Source organism: Centruroides sculpturatus, unplaced genomic scaffold (assembly GCF_000671375.1).
Source record: "Centruroides sculpturatus isolate CEXI.00-Female unplaced genomic scaffold, Cexi_2.0 scaffold309, whole genome shotgun sequence".
Taxonomy (NCBI): Eukaryota; Metazoa; Arthropoda; class Arachnida; order Scorpiones; family Buthidae; genus Centruroides; species Centruroides sculpturatus.
In genome coordinates this window covers 529,699-552,029 of record NW_019384521.1, presented here as the reverse complement: position 1 = coordinate 552,029, position 22,331 = coordinate 529,699, and the positions used below count along the sequence as shown (strand labels likewise).

The following is a 22,331-nucleotide window of genomic DNA, read 5'->3' as shown; positions in this document are numbered from 1 at the left end:
AACATTACTCCATTATTTTAAAAACAGAATATATAGAATTTTTGTATATGAAAGAACATTTCTAATAACGAATTCGTCGGTTGCTTTTTAAATATCAATCATTATTAAGTGTTGATAAACATTAAAAGATTTTGATATTTGACTTAAAACAAACTCAATATCTTAATAAAGTGTATAAAATGTGCATTTAATAAAACTAGAATACTTTTACAGATTGAGAATTTTTTGTAAATTTTCTAAGTTCATAACAATGTTCATTTTGAGTAGGCCTAAAAATAAAAATTGTATCTCTTAGGACGGTTTTTGTCTTTATTTAGAAACTCCAATGTTTTTACATAATTTTAAATTAAAAACTCTTGGATAGATTATTCTATGACTAAATTCCTTCATGAGTTTTCAAAACGATTTACAAAACCTTAAAATTTGCGTTTTAAACAGAAATAGTTTATTTTTGTATGCTATCCTTACGTATTTCTGTCCCAATTACGTCAATCTATTGTATATATTTCTTCTGAAGATTTAGCATCATTATCATCTTTTACCTAAAGACGTGGTACCGTAGCTTAGTGGTTAAAGCGCCTGTCTTGTAAACAGGAGATCGCGAGTTCGAATCTCGTCGGTACCTATTTATTTTTATCATTTCTAATACTGTTTATTTCATACACACCCCTAAGTCATGTTCTCTCTTTTCGTTACAATTAAAGCACTCATTATAGAATTTCTTCACCAATCATATCATTTGTTGCATGGTGTTTAATTAAAAACATTGTTTTTATTTTTAGTGAATGTTAATAGTGTACTATTTTGCTAAAATTTACTGAGATTAAATTAAGAAAAACGAACAGGAGGGTCCATCATAACGAGTACAAGAGAAATAGAAAATGTTTCCATTGAAGTTTCAAGATCCCTGTTACAATTTACTCATCATATAAAAATTATAAACTTAAATAACTTCTATATGCATTTAAATTAAAAATCACAAACCCAAGTTTTCTGCAGATTATTGTCTCGTAGAAAATTTAATTTTAAACTGTCTCATGGAACTAGAAGTAACTTTGAAGAATGTAGAAATTAAATAAAAACTCACAATAACTGGGAAAGTCACGACACTTTTGTTGCTGGATTTTTTACTCTAGAATGCAGAATTATTTCTTTTTTATTAACTTGAAATTCTGTTAGATTAATATTAATTTAATATTTGTATTAAAAACCATTTATGATATTAAGAAAAAAAAAACTTTTATATTAAGCAAAAAATAAAATTGCGTGTGGCACCACCTGTTATTTAACGAATAAAATCTTCATTAAATCATACCCCTTTCCAGATACATGACCCCCTCTATCTTCCACCCTCTCGATCTTTCATCAGCAAAATTCAATAGCATCGATGCTCCTCATATACAAAACACAATGCTAAATTTCATTTCTTTATCTTTACCCCATCCTGAGATATTAAGAGAAATAGACGCCGACATACACATCCACGAATTTTTTTTTGCCGTTTTTGTAACTTTTTCGGATTCAGGCATTCTTAAAACGTGGAGATTTGCAAAAAGCTCGGAAGATCAAATTTGACACGATTCCAATACTTTCCCTTGTTATGTAAACATAACAGCCAGGAAAGTAAAAATAAACCAAATTTGATTTGATTATCTGAATGTAATTCTGGTTCAAATTATGTCAAGTCACGTAAACCAGCGTTTCTCAAACTAACCAATTGGCGTTAAAATTTTAATGGGTCGCGAAATGTAACTATCTATCTTCCACAGAAATACTTGTAATGTTTATATTACTATAATCCAAACAAAAACATGAGATGTAAAAAAAAACATTGGCAAGTAAAAACTTACGACCATTTAGTGGACGGTAAAAATTTTTAAGAGTTTTCCTTTGGTACAGATAAGCTTGGAGTTTGAATGCGAGATGTAGAAAAGAATAATACAGGTAAAAATCTTGTGGGTACGCCACTGATAACGAGAAAAGCTTAAGTTTAAATTTGAGGATTCTAAACTCAGTAGTTTTTTCTCTACGAGCGTCTATTGTGATGGATGAAGAAAAAGAAGAAAATACAGCTTTTTTTTGGCGATTTTGCACTTTTAAATTGCTTATATTTTTGCAACCGGTTTATAAAAAATCTTGAAATTTTGCACACTACTTTAGAAAACAATTTTCTTTCGAATGAGATTTTCAGAATTACTTCGGGTGTTTGGGGACGGAGAAATCGATCCCCGAAAATCGGAAATTGATTCCTGTATATGTAGTCAGTCAGTGACTTTTTTACTTGGTGGGAAGTGACTGCCGTGACTTCTGATATTCTCTATAAACTGAATACTGTAGCTTTTCGCGAGTTAGCGCCTCGTCTAGCTGGCCACGTGGAGTTTTCGTATGTCTAATACCTAAAGAGGGTCAATTTTCCATAGAAAGTCCTCGAAAGGCATTCCCTTAGTTTATCGTCTGTGTATCGCGTTGTCATTAATCTTACAACTCTGCAATTCCCTTAAAATAAAGGAAGAATGAACAAGCATGAATTATTTTAATGTTAATAATTGAAAAGTTAAATAATCAATAGATTAAAATCAATAAATTGAATATATTTATGTTTAATGTTAGTTTTCAGTTATAAAAATCGTCGCAATTTCATAAAAGTCAGTCCGTCTTTAAAACATCGTAATTATGGTAATCTGACGTTGGTCTTGCGCAATCAAAATTTTCACTAATAATAAAATGTATGTAAATTTCAGTTAATTGTCTCGGTTTTGACTATTTTAGGAAGACTTTTATCGAATAAATCTAAGGAATTTTCTGGAATAATTAATTTAAACGATAAAAAAGATAAATTTCGATTACCAAGAAGACTAACGAATAAGCAGTATACGGAATAATCCTTCAACATTACGCATTCAAAAGTAGTATTTAAAAAAAGTGGTCAGTCCTCCTAAAATTTCTATAAGTTTGCCTGAATATTCCTATTTATCCAAATACAGGAAAATAATTATTTCTTTAACTGTATATAATTATTTTTCAGCAGTAACTACGTAATCGATGTGACAGCAGATAATGAAATCTCCATTATTGACCGATGTGTGAAGGACTTTACCTTATGAACCGTTATTCGTAAGATAAAGTTCTAAAGATGTAAAATATCGGTCGTTTAGTATTTAAAAATACTGAATCGAGTCGCTTTGCTTTAACATTATAGAAATTAGATCAAAGCGAAAAAGACATGCTCGACAAGAAAAATAAATTTCGCTAAGGCACCGGTGAGATTCGAACTCACGATCTCCTGTTTACTAGACAGGCGCTTTAACCAACTAAGCCACGGCGCCAGCCGGTGATTCCTTCTGTTAAATCGATTTTCTTTTATCTTGTTGAAAATTGAGTTTTGCATGGTTCTCCCTCTGTATTATATCAATCCGGCTATTTCGAATTTATCCGAAGAGTAATTGATAATACTAAGTTATAGGCAATAGAACTATTCAAGAGCTCGATAAGAATTAGTAACTAATTTTTTCATATTAGCTAAATAAAATAAATCTACTTAAATATATTAAGCTCTACAGAGGTCTGTAGGATATGAGACATCTGTGGATATTTTATTATAAGAAAAATACTTGTATTCAATAATAAATACAATATATTTTTTCTTTAGTCCAATATCTGAGTAAACAAATTTTGTTATCCAAATATCGCAATTTTAATTCGTTAAAGTAACGTTGTTGGATCTTACCAAAGTTCAATTATTAGAAATTTATTCATTAACTCAGAGTTTCAAAAGAAAGCACGCTAAAATACAATTTCTATATAAAAAATTTAGCCGCGAGGAATTATAATATATTTATAATGAATTCCGATAAGGAAGGGATAAATTTCTTCACAGAATTCAACTAAAAATAGAATATCAAAGATTCGCTTATGAGAGAATTGTAGTATGTTGTAAACAGGAAATCAGGCGATGGCTTCTTAAGGCATAGTCTTTAATTCGATTCTGTCTCGAAACCATTTTTATATACAGTATTTACATAAGATATTAGTTACAAATAGAAATTTTCCCATTAAGCATAATGGATTAATTTCTGTGAGAAGGCAAAGATTGAAGAATTGAGAAATATAGAAATTTCAAGGAATTCAAGAAGAGTAGCTATTTCTATAAAGCCGCCTGTCAGAACATAATTGATGCGCCATAATACAATTTAAATAACAGTTTTGTTAGATCGTCACTTCCGACTGCATAATAGAACGTCATGTCGTCACCATAGAACTTAAAAAAAAAAACAATTATTGTAGAACACACAATGTGGCAAATTTTTAAAATTTAATAAAATAAATTTAAACTTACGCCATTTGCCAAAGTATTTAAAAGTGCAACTTAAGGTAAATGACTTCACTGAGATAAAATCTAAAAACCTTTTTATTTTTATAGCTAATAGCTAATATTTCTGCAAAATTACTAGCCTATACTTTCTATCAGAACATAAAATGAATACAACCAAATTTTCATATGGATTGGACAAAAATAGCAGAAATTATAGGGACTTCACATACACACATTGTTTCCCATCAAACTATGTAGTTAATGGTTTGGACTTTTGTCCCAGTCAGGTCGGTGAGTGCCCCCTTATTAATATGTTACCGTAACATGGGAAAAATGGAGAAATATATTTATCCTGCCCACTTCCCCTAGCGAAGTCTGGATCGCGGTATTCAAGAGTTTGTCAGTTGTTTTTATTCTTTTAGATGAGGCTTTGTTTTCTTTTAGGCATTTTCTTTGACAACAATATACCACCCTCGTAAATAAAAATATTGCTTTGCAAAAAAAATTGGTATGAAGTAGCGCCATCTAGACTCCGACTTTGGATAATGTAATAATAAACTTAATAACATTAATAAATGATATAAGCATATTACCATTAATATTAAAAACTAATAATAACAGCATAACAATTAAAAATAAAGATAATCATAAATAATACAAGGTATTATGAAGTAGCGCCATCTGTAGAAAAGGAAAGACATCATATACAAATAAACAAATAAATTTTGGTCATTATATTATTAAAATGTGAAGTTTAATATAATAAACAATTAAAGCTTATTGCTATTTTTGTCAAAGTTTATCTGTCTAATTTACTTCTACTAACAATTAATTTCTGTATATAATATAAATTGCATCACTGTAGCCTTAAACATTTTTAAAAAGATTAACGCTTATTTTAAATACCATTTTTCTTTTTACATAAAATATTATGAAAACCATAAGAATCGACAATACTGTTTGCTTCAAAATTTTTCCAGATGCATTGTTTTGTTAATTGTTCTAATTTATTTCATAAGTTAGAAGAAATAACTGCACTAAAACAAGGATTTTTCTTCATATTCATGCGTTCGGCCAGGCTTTATAATATGAGACGACCAGATGATAGTGGATGGGACCCGACATATCCGAAACAGCCTAAAAATATAACATGAAAAATTTCTAGGACTGCTTGCCCGGCTTCGGTTTTATCCGCTCGGCTACTGATAATGAGGAACAATATATTAATTTTTTATATAATACAAAATAAAGATAAACATAACTGTGATATCAAGTAAGAAATCCGATTATGTAAATGATAAAAATAAAAAACAATTATTTCCTGGCATTGTTACAGCCTTTATATTTCTTTGTTATAATTTCCATTGTGTAAAGCACAAAAGATATTTAGTTTGTTCATCCTAATCTTTGCAATATCGGAACATAAAATGTTCAATGATCAAGAAAAGGTAAAAGAGTATTATAGTTGTTATGTTAATCAAATTTTATTTTTAACAATTAGATTAACATAACAATTGTTATTCCCCAGAAGCTGTCAAAATCGTCAATCTCCGAACTTTATTTTGGGAAGAATCTTGCAAAGAATTAAAGCTATTGTTACAGCAGAAGAATATATAAAATCCGAAAATCTAGTTAAAAAGTTTCAAAAACGCGAAGGAGAAGGTGAAAACTTGCAAAGTTTATTGCATAATATATAATTATGGAAGCAAGCAAATAAGCAATACAGGATGGACATATGTCCTTGCAGAAAAATTAAATTATTCAAATAGAACGAAAGCGATTCTAATCAAATGAAATGCGGTTAATTAAATAGTAAATGAATTACAAAATATCATTTTTAAAATTTTTACTTTCAGACAGTCAAATTCTGTAGGAGTTCATAAAATTGGTCAAAAACATGGCGTCCGACCGCTGCCTGTCAGAGAGTCAACGAAAGGAATTTTCATTGACTCTCTGACAATCTTCTGAAATTCAGATTTAAGTTTTCTATTGGAGACACATATATTTTAACTTATATTTAGTTACCTCCATATTGAAAACTCAGAAAAGTAAAATCGGGACTATACGGGGACCATTCGAAACTGTCCAGTCTTTTTTCAGTGTTTCCAGAGCTACTAAATCTGAAAATGTTTGTGAACTTTTATGTAGATTATGAACAGAGAAGGCCCGGATAATCATCTTATGTATTTAAAACGCTTGGCTGCTATAAAACGTCTACCGGAGACGTTCTTTTCAAAAGCCACTCTCATAAGCAATTCATGAATTTCGGTTTATGTACTAGTCGGGTGTGATAAATTAGTTACATTCGTATCATAAATTGATAGTTATTTCGAGAAACACATATGTGAATAAGTTTCGCCACAGATTTTCCCAGATCATAACATCGTTGCTGTAATCTATCCAATTCCGAAAGGTTACGTCTGTACGTATAATCCTCGGGTTAATGACTTCAATTCTTTGTCTCATTATACAAAAACGACGCGAAAAGACAGTCTGAGCGTTTTACTAAACACTTGATGTCTAGTTTCCAAGTAAAACAACCAAAATCTTTTTGAAATTCCGTAAAAATCAAATACAAAAATTATTATCACGAATGCTCTCTGATACTTTATTTTTCTTTTTTGGCAATTTTTCAGAATTATTTTTATTAACTTTTAACAAAATCATCGGTCATTCTTTTTTATTTTTAATTATTTAAAATTAAAATCAATTAAAACTTTAAATGTTAAAATGTAATTTTATTATTTTTTTATAGTCTCAATTTGTTTATTTAAAATTATTTGATTGTTAGATTATATATTTTGTAATTCTCAATTTTATAGATATAATTTTCTTTCTGGGTTTACTTATCAATTTAAGAATGATTTTTACTTAATAGCCATAACGTAAGGAAATAAAAAAATTCCATAACGCATTATGCCACTGTAAGAGTGTAGGAAATCATTAAAACATTTCTACTGTAATACATTATAGGAGAAGTGTTGATCATTAAACATTTATTTTAATTTAAGAATTAAGTTCGATTCACACTGGAGCTAGATGACTAGTTTCTATGGGCAAGTTCTTTGCATGAAAGTTCTGTGATTTTTTATTCTGAAGTCGAGAAATTTCTCGAATATTTTATTTTATATTTTTAAATGTGAAAGAGAAATAAGAAGTCGTGGCACCGTAGCTTAGTGGTTAAAGCGCCTGTCTTGTAAACAGGAGATCGCGAGTTCGAATCTCGTCGGTGCCTTACTTAATGATTTTTAAGTTCTGTTTTGATCTATAACAATATTACTCAATAATTTTGTAGATGTTTTAGAAGTTAGCACTATTTACGAAAATTTATAATATTCTTCTTTGCATATAAACGAGTTTAGTGATGCGTATTATAATCGAATCAGAAAATTTCGATTTACTTTTTGCGTGTCATCCTGCATTAAGCAAAAAATCGCAATTTTATTCAATAGTTTCATGAAAATTCAAGTTTTTATGGAAAGAAATATAATTTACTATTGTAAAAAAGAAAAAAGGAATACCAATTTTTTAAATTTGTAATAAATATTAGTTAAATAGTTTTTATAAATAGTTCTGCATTATTTGTTTTGTTCAGAAATGCTGTTAGGTGCTAAACTATTTTAAAAAATGGTTCTTCGCCCTATAATCTACGCATGTTTGTATGATTAGATTTTTCGTTTATTTACGTCAATTATCTTCTCTAATTTGGTAATCGATAAAAAAAAAATATCTGTGAAATGTATTTAATTGAGGCCAGCTGCAGTGTACGAAATTTCAGCTTTATCATTATCAAAAGAAAAAAATAATCTAACGGTGTCCATTTCGAACATTTGCTGTTACTTTGAAAGAAAACACAATATAAGCCAATTTATTTTTTCTAATAATTTCTGCAAGTGGAAATGATAATTAAATACAGAAAAGTAAAGGACTCGAGTATGAGAGCATGCTCTTAAATGTGAAGAAACATGGGGTAAGGTTGCTCAAGTCGTACCCTATAAGAAAAATCAAGTATAAATTGTAGGATCTATTAAATAAACAAGAATTATTTGTTTTATTCAAAACTTTTGCGAACATTGTTGTTATTTATTATTATAAAGTTCGAAACATCTGTACCTTTTTATATTAAATTAACAAAACTAATTAAACTATAATCGGTACGACTAAGGAAACCAGTAAAATGCGTTAAGCAAAACGCCTGTCATAGAACAAAGAGAATGGAAGAATAGAATAGAATACCCTTAAAGCCGAAATAATATAATTATTAGCGATACTTTGAAAGAAAACAATATTTCCGCGCATATAAGATAAAAACAAGCAATTTTTATATATAAGAGCATGCTCTTATAAGCGAGGTATGTTCTACAAGCGAAGTTGGACATGTATTTCAACAAATGAAAAAACAAGATTTCACGTATGAGCATTTATATGAACATTTCAAAAATTGTTAATAATTATTTGAGCATTAAGAGAAATAGAATAAAATCAAATATAAGACTAAGAACTGAGTAATTTAATTTCTAATTAAAGTGGTAGGCGGTTCTGCTTCTCACTAGTGAATTTTTACTTTCTCGGCTGTAATGCAGAGGAAAAGTAGGGCGATTCGGCAAAAAAATGACCCCTCCCCATTTATGGACTTAGGACACCTTGAAATGTTGAGAAATGTAAAAACATTCGGAGGTAATTTCTATGTATGGATGCAGCGCCGGATCGAATAGGTGCAGAGCCCGATTGAATTTTTTTTCCGGGCTCTCAAACTTTATATAACAAAATTAATTAACAGTTAATTTACATATTGAAATATGTTGTTATATTTTTAATAATAATATACCTAGATATTTATTTTTGTAACATGTACTATTTTTAAATATAAATTTTGATGTGCTGCGGGGCCCGATTGGCACAAATCGTTCCAATCGTCTCAAATCCGGCTCTGTATGGATGTTAGTGTGTGTATGAGTAGCATGATTTTGTTTATCCTGTTTGAAGCTTAATAACTCCTGTGCTTTTAGTCGAAAATTTCTGAAATTTTGCAGGAATGTTAGTTTGTTAGGGAAACTTATGCTATTAAATTTTAGTGGTTAAAGGTCGAGAGGGTGGAGAGATAATGGGGGTCGTATGTATCGCCAATAGGGTCGGACTTCATGAAGATTTTACTCGTTATTATCATTTACAATTTTTTTTATAAAACCCATCCGTGCCCTCAAAATTAAGCTTTTTGTCATTTTATAATAGTTAAAAGATAAAACTTTTTACAAGTTAGTAAAATATAATAACAGACGGCGTCATCAAATGTTGTCGGTAACGTTGATCAACTCGTTGCTGGATTTTTAAAACTGTTTTACATAATTTTGCAGAGGCGTAGCTTCAATAAAAAGGTCGTCTCTGCTAGGAAAGACTGTTTTTGTTGTTGTTGGTGATTAGACAAGACGAAAGAATTAAGACAACTGAGTTTCTTCCATATTTTAAAAAGTATAGAACATCGCAACAATTTATTTAGAAAGAAAAATTGTTCTAAATCTGTTAAAATTGAAGCTAACCTCTAGAAATGCTAAACTTATAAATCACTTTTAATTTAGGACCTGTAGTCACATAACGTAGCAAAAATATGCGCAATAACACTCAAAGAAGAAAAGGAATTTACTTTAAAAATAAGATCCTCGGAAAAATATAAGAATCATCTATGAATGATGTCTCTTATAGAAGCAGAAAAGAATGACAAACTATAAGAAATATTTTTGAAATTCTTTGATCATTGGCATCACAAAAAGTCAAAGATTTCAGGGATCATGCTATCCTCATGAGTCACAGTAGACTGATAAAAGAGTTTTATCCCCAGAAAATAGACAAAACATTAACCCCAGGAAGATAAAGAAAATAATGGGAAGAAAAAATGAAAATGATAGCTTTGAAGTGTGTGTGAATTTATGAGTTGAAAGACACAAAGTAAAAGAATAAAGATGGAGAATATGGATGGAAAGAAATGATGAATGCAAGAACAACAGTGGCGTTGATATAGGAAACAATTGACGATAGGGAAGCTGTGTTTCTGTAAGAAGCCGACTTCCAGGGGCATCAGTTAATTGCGCGTCAGTGATGGTCTAGGGTCCATTCGTATTCGTTTGTTCGATAAGCCAGTAAAAACCGTAGACTTCTCTAAATGTATTTTTAATATCACAAATACATTCTAAATTGATAGCCACGATAGAATGGCTAAAATTAAAAATAAAATAAAATAAAACTTACTTGGTGAAATAAAATGTCTATAACAATATTACTCAATAATTTTGTAGATGTTTTAGAAGTTAGCACTATTTACGAAAATTTATAATATTCTTCTTTGCATATAAACGAGTTTAGTGATGCGTATTATAATCGAATCAGAAAATTTCGATTTACTTTTTGCGTGTCATCCTGCATTAAGCAAAAAATCGCAATTTTATTCAATAGTTTCATGAAAATTCAAGTTTTTATGGAAAGAAATATAATTTACTATTGTAAAAAAGAAAAAAGAATACCAATTTTTTAAATTTGTAATAAATATTAGTTAAATAGTTTTTATAAATAGTTCTGCATTATTTGTTTTGTTCAGAAATGCTGTTAGGTGCTAAACTATTTTAAAAAATGGTTCTTCGCCCTATAATCTACGCATGTTTGTATGATTAGATTTTTCGTTTATTTACGTCAATTATCTTCTCTAATTTGGTAATCGATAAAAAAAATATCTGTGAAATGTATTTAATTGAGGCCAGCTGCAGTGTACGAAATTTCAGCTTTATCATTATCAAAAGAAAAAAATAATCTAACGGTGTCCATTTCGAACATTTGCTGTTACTTTGAAAGAAAACACAATATAAGCCAATTTATTTTTTCTAATAATTTCTGCAAGTGGAAATGATAATTAAATACAGAAAAGTAAAGGACTCGAGTATGAGAGCATGCTCTTAAATGTGAAGAAACATGGGGTAAGGTTGCTCAAGTCGTACCCTATAAGAAAAATCAAGTATAAATTGTAGGATCTATTAAATAAACAAGAATTATTTGTTTTATTCAAAACTTTTGCGAACATTGTTGTTATTTATTATTATAAAGTTCGAAACATCTGTACCTTTTTATATTAAATTAACAAAACTAATTAAACTATAATCGGTACGACTAAGGAAACCAGTAAAATGCGTTAAGCAAAACGCCTGTCATAGAACAAAGAGAATGGAAGAATAGAATAGAATACCCTTAAAGCCGAAATAATATAATTATTAGCGATACTTTGAAAGAAAACAATATTTCCGCGCATATAAGATAAAAACAAGCAATTTTTATATATAAGAGCATGCTCTTATAAGCGAGGTATGTTCTACAAGCGAAGTTGGACATGTATTTCAACAAATGAAAAAACAAGATTTCACGTATGAGCATTTATATGAACATTTCAAAAATTGTTAATAATTATTTGAGCATAAGAGAAATAGAATAAAATCAAATATAAGACTAAGAACTGAGTAATTTAATTTCTAATTAAAGTGGTAGGCGGTTCTGCTTCTCACTAGTGAATTTTTACTTTCTCGGCTGTAATGCAGAGGAAAAGTAGGGCGATTCGGCAAAAAAATGACCCCTCCCCATTTATGGACTTAGGACACCTTGAAATGTTGAGAAATGTAAAAANTTTTCATATAATTAAAATTAATATGTATTTATTTTTAGAAAATACAAGGGAAGCGGCGCATCCACCGTTTCCAATGACGGCACGCCACTGAAGAACAACTCTACACTTCTTATAAAAGCCAACTGATGATGATGATTATTGGAACTTTACAGCAATTTCTAATACGTGCTATTATAAATTTTATACTAAATAGGAATTTAATAAATTATACATAAAAATCTTATACAAATAACATTAATTCTATGCAACGTGCTAATATGCTAATACTTATCAATGCTAATTGTATGCCATTGATGAAATTAATAATAATAGTTTCATCTAAATAATAATTCTTGGAATATGAGAATTTACGTTTAACACGTATTCTGTAGTTGGTAATTATATATTTCTATATTTAAATTAAGAAGTTTATAAAAATCAATGCCGAAAATTCCATCTACAGGAAAAAGTATTGATTCTTCTAAGAATAAAGAGGCGAAGAGTTTTAAATTTCTTAGTATTTTTAATTTATTTTAAATTAAAATGAATTTTAAAAAAATTATCTCTATTTCTATACGAATTCTAAGATTATCCATTTACTTCGATTCTATTAAAATAATTATTTTAAGCTTATTTTAAGCAATTATCATTATCTTCTCTGGACTAATATATTGATAATATGTTATGATTGATGCTCTTCAAAACGATAAGAAGTTACTACTAATAAATTTTTCTACCAAAATTAGTGGATAATAATATAATGAACATGTTTTTATATTTAAGAAACATACTAAAAAGTCCAGAATGAAAAATTACTACCTAACAAAAAGTTTTATTTTGATTATGTCCAAACATATTTTATAGTTTAAATTCTCCATCTATCAATAAAGGCCATTCGTAGATAGAGGCCATTTTTTCAGAATTTTCTTCATAAACACATTTCATCAACTAAAACAATTCTATTAAAATTACAGCATTTTTTTATTAAATAAAATATTAAGTTTTATGCTTGAAAACCTGTTCTTAATAAAAATCTAACCTCTGAACCACGACTACTAACGAAAACATTAAAAAAATGGCCATTGTTCGGAGGTTATTTTTGCGCCGTATAGAGACAGCCGTTATTAGAAATTAGACTAGATATTATTTATGACATTTTAGAAATAAAAACTATACAAGAATTAAAAGTAATTCCATTTACTTCTATCTTAACTAACGAATATTTTTCGTGTTACTTCCATTTTAACTTGTATATTAGCGCAATAAAAATTTGCTTTCATTTCATTTCTTTTTGTGTATATAAATGCTAAAAAAGTTTAGTAAACTTTCGAATAACAATTCCATAAAAATAAATTTAATTTAAATTTAGTATATTATGTTGTAAATTAATATATCAAATTTATTTTTATATACATTACAAAGAATTTATTCAAAAATAATGTTTTATTATAGATTTAAAACATTATTTTTGAATAAATTCTTTGTAATGTATATTATGTTATAAATTTGATATATTAATTTATAACATAATATATTAAATTTATGTAAAAGCTATTATTTATGTAAAAGCTATTATTTGTGTTTGATCATGTTATAATTAGAATTAATGAATGGATTAAGAAATTTTTCTCAAATTTTTAAATTATTAAGAAAAATATTAATAAAATAATTTTATGTTTACATTCTTTTCAGATTTTATATAAATACTGGTTAATTACTTTGATTTTGTATTTATTTTTTAACTTTTTTTTTACTGTTTGGCTCCTAAGAGGGCCTTTATTAAAATAAAGGCCCTCTTTGGAGCCAAACAGTATATTCATTATGAATCTGGCACGTAGTGAGGAACTTCACTCATAATGCAACAATTTTCAATCATATTTTTAATTTATTTAATTTAAAATATATGCTCTCCATTTCAAATTTGTAGTGCTTTGCCCCTGTACATCATACTTTTCCTCTTAGCAATAGAGTCGTGCCTGTCATCTATTAACTGCTTTCAGGGAAACATTTTTAAATTGAAATAACTCGATTTTTCGTTTGTTCGAGTGATTTGCCTCTTGGTCCTAAGCTTTTCGTATGTGGTCTTGACATTTATGTATATAGATCCGTTCTCGAGATTAAGGTAAGACAGACGGACGGACGACAGTGAGAATTTATAGGCCTACGATTTTTGAAATTGCAGCCAACAAAAAAAAGAGCGTTTTAATATACCGAAATCGTTGTGATAAGTTTGGCAAAACAAGTTGCTGAAATAATAGTTTAGTATAATAACATTCTTTTTTAAATAAATAAAAAAATTCTTAGAATAATTTAAATTATTCATAAAATGGAATAAAATAAAACTGTTTAGAAAAATTATTTTAAAAATTTACTTTGTAACTTAAAATCTAAATATAAGTTATCTCTGATTTCGAGTAAACTGAGATTAAAGTAGACTAATATTAATAAAAATTGATAATTAATCAATTTATAATTAATTAATTTAATTAATTAATCAAATATCTCAGAACGGTTTACAGTTTAATAGTTTAATTATATGAAACTGTAGACCGTTATGGACTAATGACAGGTTTGTTGATATGCATTAATATTAATTTTATATTAATACATCGTTGTAATCCTAGTAGTTTGACAGAAATTAGAAACAGGACTTTATATTATTGTAAACAGTTTAAAATAGATTAAACACGAATAAATTACGAATTAAAGTAGCCCATTCTTATATCGCACTTATTTTTGTCTTCTAATTATAAAAGTGTTTTAGCCAATCATTTCTTAAATGATTGCTATTGAATTTCTACTAGCAAAGAAATATTACCTTATTTCAATTAATGACGTTTAAAGTACCATTGTATGAAATACAACCCACTGAATTTCAAATCGGCATGGAGATCGAAAATAGATAAAACATATGGATAGTGCCTGTTGTAACGAAGGGTAAATTACTGTAATAACTGACAATTGTAATATACTGATATTATGCTAACCCGAATTGATGCAAAAATAAAAATCTCAACTAAAATAATAATGTAAGACGAATGTAATAATGCATTTCCAATAGTCCAAATAGTCGGAAAGAAAATTGTTCTGATAGCATGCATTCTTGAATGACTTACTGCAGCGATTTTTAACTTTTTTTTAATAGTGGCACTCTCAATTTGGTAAATTTTTTTCGTGGTTTTCCTACTCCATTATCAATGTAGCTATTGAGCTTTCAGCCAATGGCAGACCCACATTTTCGAATCCCCGAAATTTGACCTGTTATGAGTACCTTTACTTCTATTTTGGAGTCTATAACCAAAGTCCTGAGCTAAAAACTATTTAGCCATGCACCAATGAAGGATTCGAGAAACCTGCTGCCAAAATGTAAGTTTTGACAAAATTCTGATGTGGCTTAGTGAGCCAAGCTGCTGGGGGATCGTACATTCTAGAGAAAATCTTAAAATTTGCAGGGGCTTTTTAAGGCTATATGAAAATAGGTATACTCTAAGCAAAATATTAAGTACTGTACTTCAACCCATTGGCTTGATTAATTTATAATTTGAACTATAACGAATTCTTCTCTATCTATTGTCTTCAAAATAAGATAGATAAAATATCAACCTTATATAAGAAGCAATTACTCTTGGATGGTTTGAAGTTACTTAAGCGACAAAAAAACAGAAACAGATTGTTTTCTCACCGATTTAATTAGTAAATATCATAAGCCAAAAAATAGAGTTCCAGAATAAAAAAAAAAAAATTTCTTACCAGAAATCAAATTAACACTGGGTCAAACAGTACCTTTATTCCAATTGGTAAAGTTTTGGAATGGTTTGGATAATGATTAGGAAGAGTTAAATAATTATAAATTATTCAAAAGAAATATAAAGAACTTTTTTGATTTTTCTTTTTGATTTTCTTTCTATTGTTTTGCTTGGTTTTTATGAATGAAACATTTTGAGAAAACCGACTGATTAAAGTATATTTTAAATAAGAAATGCATGTAGATTCTATCACTAAAATAGCCTTATTGTAATAACAAACGTTTTCTAAAATTTTCATCGTTTTTTTCAAAACTTTACCCTTTAAAATGTTGCTTTAGGGTTCCACCGGATTAAGGATCCTGAATTAGTTTCATAGAAGATCCGACACTGCTCTTAGCACTTTTAGCAATGCAAGTGCCATAACACTTCTTACGTTTTATCACCTAAATAGGGGCCAGTTTCTTCCCGGAGGTTCTCCTGGGAGGGGGGAAACTCCTCTTAGCAGATTGCCCAGGTGTTCCACAAGAAAAGTTTAGAGGAATAACTAAAATTATTTCCTTTATTTTCAAACTGGAACAGAAAATTCTTAATTTAGTTTTTTTTTTATTCTCAAAAAAAATTCGATTAATCGATTATTCCTTTTTCAGTGAAAAGTAATCGATTAAAATTATTATCATAAACTCTGAGAGGCAATTGATCCAACCCACGTAAAGATTAAAGTCATAGTAAATTAAATTAATCGATTTATAAGAAATATTTAAAATTTTCAAGAGCAGGTGAACAAAAGTAAACAGACATTAAACTTAATAAATCTTTTATTTCTGAGAATTTCATATTACTAGATATTCAAGAGAAGTTGCAACATACAAGAACACCTGAACTTACTTTATTCCAGAATATAAAGATTAATTTCTTAAATCAATATTCCTAAAATATTCTTCACTTCTAAGCCAAGTCTTTGTGAATATTTCAATTAATTTGTTAATAGAATAATTATATGACTACTTCTACCAACTGAAAATAATTTTAAATACATAACTTTATTTATTGAATTAATCGCTTTTATAAGGAAAAAATAACGAATATTTTCTGATTAGCCATGCTTCTGGACAGCCATTGATGGGAAGATAAAAAAAATTGCCTTATTTGGAGGTTATTTTCTATGCATTTTGGTTCAAAATAAAAAAAAATGGCCGCCGTTTACAATGGCCGTTAATTGGAGATTCGAATTTATTATCAATTTCAATTGTTAATGTGAAATTTATATTTACAGTTAGCTTCTTTATGTGAATTTAACGATTTATAGGAATATTAGTGATGTATTTTATATAATATACCAGATATATGTTCATTATTATACTGTAATTCAGTCATTTTTCTACTCGTTTAGTTTTTATTATTATTATACTTCAAATTATATAAATAATTAAAGTTTGCAAGCATTGTTGATATTAATTTGCATCAAGCAAATTTCTAGTTATAAATTGAATTTTTTGATTAAATTTGTTTAAAAATATAATAAATATAGTTTTTTTATAGTAGTATATTAAGAGAAATCTCTATTTTAACCCGGAGTACATCAATATTGATGTACTCTGGGTTAAAATTAATTTAATTCCTGTGTCAAAAGCATTATTATAATTAATATATCGTGGAAAGGATAATGATAATAATAATAAATATTAATATTATTTAGAATAAACGATTTCTAAAATAAAGATTTTTTATTATAAGAAACATTATATCCAGTTTTTTTCTATGTAAATATATAAATTACTCATCTATAATAATTATTATTCATTCGAAATATCGTAATGTATTTGACAATAATTTTACAGGTTTATCACATAAACCCTTTTCTTTCAATATAATAAAATAATTTAAAATATTTATTATACAGTGATCGATAAAGAGCACGCAGAATTTTATTTACAGCAAAAGAATTTACTTTAAATTCTTTTAAAATCTCTTTATTCAATTATAATAAAGAAATAATGTTGTTATTATTTTTTAAAATAAATATTATAAAATAATTCCGACTAAATTATAAATTTTTTTCGTAATTTTATCAACGAAAACAAGAAACAAGATCAAAACACTTAAATCTGTGCAGCAACACAACTAGAACAGCGTACAGAATAGTCGGGAGCGAAAGCTGGGAATGTTTTTCCAGATCCAGGAAAAACTTAATGGTTCCTACCCAAATAAATTAATATTAATTTTATTGAATAAAAACTAAAATCTTTAAAACCTTATTTCATTTGTTTTAAAAATATAGCAACAGGGACTCTCACTCTACCCTAAGCACTATACAAACTCTCAAAATCCCTGACAGTAGGCACATCGCTAAGAAAAATGTAATGAAATGTGTTAAGAAATGAACTTTTAGGTGTGGTTGACTGTAGTTGTTCTGTCGACTGTCTGTTATTGATTTATGCAAGACGAACTTTGCACGCATCATACAGGAAGACAAAAATCGTTACGTTTTTCCACAATATATCACATAAACATCCCCTGTGAGATTTTAACTAGAATTACATAAAACTATATTTTAAATGGATTCTTGGAAGATAACCCGTCCACCTATCTTCGTCCATAACGTTTACAGAAAATATTTCGACTCACGTTATTATAACTCGAGGCACGCACTAAAGTTATTTAAAAATTTGTATTAATTTTAGTAAGACAAACAATTTATATAAGTTGATTTTCATAACTTATAACAGTTATAAGGTGGGAGTATGATTTAATAAACCACGTTAAGTGGAACTAAATTTAGGTTAATTGTTACAGTTAATATATATTTCCTAGTTTTAGCTTAATTAAAAATAAAATTGTGCGAATAAATTACTTAAATTTGTCACCTTTCCCAAATGTTTTTTAATATAATAAATTTGAATAGGGGGAAAAATGATTGTAAATAATTTATTTGTTATTCGAATTAACTATAAATGTATACAACCGATCTAGTTGTTAAGTTTAAAAGTTAAATTAAAAACTAAACTGAATAAAGTATTGGTTTTAGAGTTTAATCGGAAAATATTTTATTTTAATGGACATAAAGCACCAAATAATAATAAAAATATTACAATTCTTTACTAAATATTAAAATTTTTAGGTTCATAAGCACATATTCTAAAGATTGTTATGACTAAAGTTAACAGATTAATGATCTACTTTTAAATCTGTTTTACTATAGATCAGTATTCTAATCTATAGTATGGTAGTAGTACTAATATAGTAAGGTATATAGTAGTACTAATCTGTAGTGTCTATACTAATAATTTGTATACAGAGTGAGTCAAAAGTTGCTTAACATACTTATAAAATAGCAGATTTCGTAAAGAGGTAAAGAATTAAAATGGTAAACTTATTAGAATACTTGTATTTTTGTGAAATGAGTAAATGTTAGTATAGTTTGGTTGATAAAATTTATAATTTTTGAATCATTTTGAATAATTGTAATATTTCTAATTTTAATAAAACGCTCACTTACATATATGTTATGTTACTATAATTTATTTCTAACTGCTTAGTTCAGCACACTAAACTGTCGTAAGTTGCACGAAGGACTTTTTGATCTACACAAACATCTTTTTGATTCACAATTTTTTCTGGCAATTGAATTTCATAAATTCTTCAAAAATCCTCTGAAGACTTCGCGAACTCCCATTTTGTTTTTCCCCCAGCTTTTCCAGCTGGTTTCTGGTATAAATTTGCCTCAATTTTCCTGCTAGTGTTCCGAGTTTATAAATTCTTCGTCTTTCATATGCAAATGAACACGTAGCATCAATCTTAAGTTTGTCGATTTAAGGAATTTCTCATATTTTGGCCAATCTTAAGCTCTGGGCGTTTGAAGAAAGACGTAATTCTCATTTTCCGGTTCTTATGTTCTCTTGCTCCGCCCTCGATTTGTTTGTAACTGTTTCCTTTCTACTTGGTATTGGTTTATCTTGTGATTGAATATTTTTTACAGTTTTCAATTTCTAGATTTATGTATTTTTTTTATTATTTTCTCTGTTTTATCGTGTTCCAAATATCGGTTTCTTCAGCCAACCATTTCTTGTTGACCTCTCATTTTAATATTTAATATCGCTAGAGTATTAACCCACTATTTCATTTTTCTTTTCTCAAGATATTTTTCAAATCCTCTCACTATTTATTTTTTCAATCACGTTATGAGAAACTAAAGTACTCACAATGCTCACTTTTATTAGGCAGCCAAACATGGTTTCATAAGCATCGTTTTATGCCTCGTGATAAGCTCGTATTCATATTATACCTTACGCACCAATGTTATACCTTCTGAAATTTACTTGTTTGATTAGTTTTCATCTACGTCTTGATTGGCATATTCAACAGATTCTTATGATTGAGAACGGAATGATTTCTCATGGCGCTTTTAACATCTTTCTAAATGCAAATTCGTGTCTATTATCCATGAAGTATCCACTTGTGTCTATTTGATCAAAAAGTATTTGCTTATAAAAATACTGTATTTGGTACCCCAAAAAATAGTAAAATACATTCATAAGATGATCTCTACCTCTTCAGCTCTTTTAGTTTTGAAGCCTACAGAAGTACAAATTTCAATTGATCTTTATAAACTAAGATGAACTTGTAAGCATAATTGGGGGTCGTCTGCATGTCGATGAGATCAATTTGACAACGAAAAATTATTTTGGTTTTAGGACAGATTTTATAGTAAGTCTCACACATTCTCAAGTATACTATTACTGGTTTAATAGTGATATTTTTGTATTGGCGATTCAATTGTCTCGGCGTTCCTGTTTTTCCTCCATGACAAGACAAGGTGAGTTACGTGATTGAAATAAAGTTCTTCGTAGCAGACATAATATCGAATTTTATCTTTCTCAGAATGCAAAGGAGCTAGAAGCTTCTCTTCAGTACCAACTTTAAAGCGTCATAACTCTCAAAATACCTATTAAATCACTAGAAATTAATTAAAATATTCTTCAAATTATTATATAAATAAGCGCATGTTTGACGGTTTATATTATATGCTAATTATCACGATTTAAAATAGTAAATATCAGCTTGGATCAAATTTAATAATAAAATTATGCATCTAATGTAGTTATTATTAGATTTAATAAGCAATTTTCTAGCACTCCAATATAATTTATAGCGAATTAATTCATATTATATCTTTTAACAAACCACTTTGAAGCCATTTACATCAATTAATAAACTTTTAAAACTTTTAGAAATGAATAAAACAACAAAAAATTGATTTTTCTACTTAAAAATGTTTTTTACATTCGTGTGTTATAACCAAGAAACTTTTATAATTAAAAATAAAAATTATATTTACAATTTATTATCAAATTTATTTCAACCTCCAAAACACGGCCACCTCTAAACTGCGGACAATTTTCAGAAATGTTTGCTCTAGAAATGCATTAAAGTAATCTCCATAAAATGGCCAATTTTTTTTGTTTCTGACAATGGCCGTTGTTTAGAGGCCGATTGAATAAGCTTAAATAATGAACAGTCTTAATAATCATCAAAATTTAAAACTTTATATAGCGAAACCTCGATATTGCACCACTATTTGTTCGTCTTTGAAATTGTCACTAAATCGAGTGTTACGCTAAACCAAAGAATCATAAATAATTTAGCCTATTCTATTGCGTTCTACATAAAGTTTGAGCGTATAATTTGGTGATAACATGGTCCTTTTCAATGCAAAATCCTACATTTGGTAATTCCGACATAACGAAAGGGGCTACTACTTAATAGTTATGAGATACACCAACATTAATTTGGCGTTGTATTAGAGTGGAGCTGTATAGAAAGACGTTATATCGAGATTTGACTGTAGTGTTGTTTCTAACTGTTTATAAAATCATACTAAAATATATTAATTTAACGTATGCTAATGTTTATTAGATTTATTAATTTCATCTCATAAAGAATTATGAGGTGCATTCTTTTCGTCCAAATAGTGTATACTTTACGTCAAAATGACGTCATTATCAAACTTTTTCATAAAGAAACTCAAATTTGACGTCATTCTTGAAAATGAATGACGACAAAACAACATAATAGTGCATACTATATTGACGTAATGAATGCTCCTATGTAATTATTCACTAAAATTTAAACGATATAATATTTAAATTAAACAAAACGTAAATAATAATATTTTAAACAGAATATATTAAATAGCACGTATCCATGTGGCGGGGGTATTAAACAATATGCTAATCCATCATTCGTAACGTTACTTTTTCAAGATATAAGTGTAATTATAATAATTGTTATGTAAATAATATATTTTTGATATGCAAATTATTAGCGATCTCTATAGATATATTTCCAGTTAAACGCAGTATTCCAGTATCATAAATTTTGTATTGTTAGGTATACGTGTGTACAAATTATGCAATTTCAACGAATGCTGGACGTAATACGGAATAAAATTTAATTTAAAATGAATTTAAATATCATTTGAAGTTGCCATAAATCATTATAAGAACATCTTGGATAGATAATAGCAGTAAAATAAGACGTGCAGTATCATCACGCAATGTAATAGGCGCATAGATCATGTAATAAAAAAAATACCCACCCCAAAAATTAGCTTAAGGTAAAAGTTAAACGTGCTATG

General features: G+C 28.2%; 3 non-coding genes across 3 annotated transcripts; 2 read left to right on the top strand and 1 right to left on the bottom strand.

The window, feature by feature from the left end:
* Window positions 1–552: 552 nt before the first annotated feature.
* Window positions 553–625, top strand: Trnat-ugu. Its single transcript has one exon. It is a non-coding gene; the product is annotated as a tRNA-Thr (tRNA).
* Window positions 626–3,252: 2,627 nt separating this feature from the next.
* Trnat-agu lies at window positions 3,253–3,326 on the bottom strand. Its single transcript has one exon. It is a non-coding gene; the product is annotated as a tRNA-Thr (tRNA).
* Window positions 3,327–7,474: 4,148 nt separating this feature from the next.
* Window positions 7,475–7,547, top strand: Trnat-ugu. Its single transcript has one exon. It is a non-coding gene; the product is annotated as a tRNA-Thr (tRNA).
* Window positions 7,548–22,331: the final 14,784 nt, after the last annotated feature.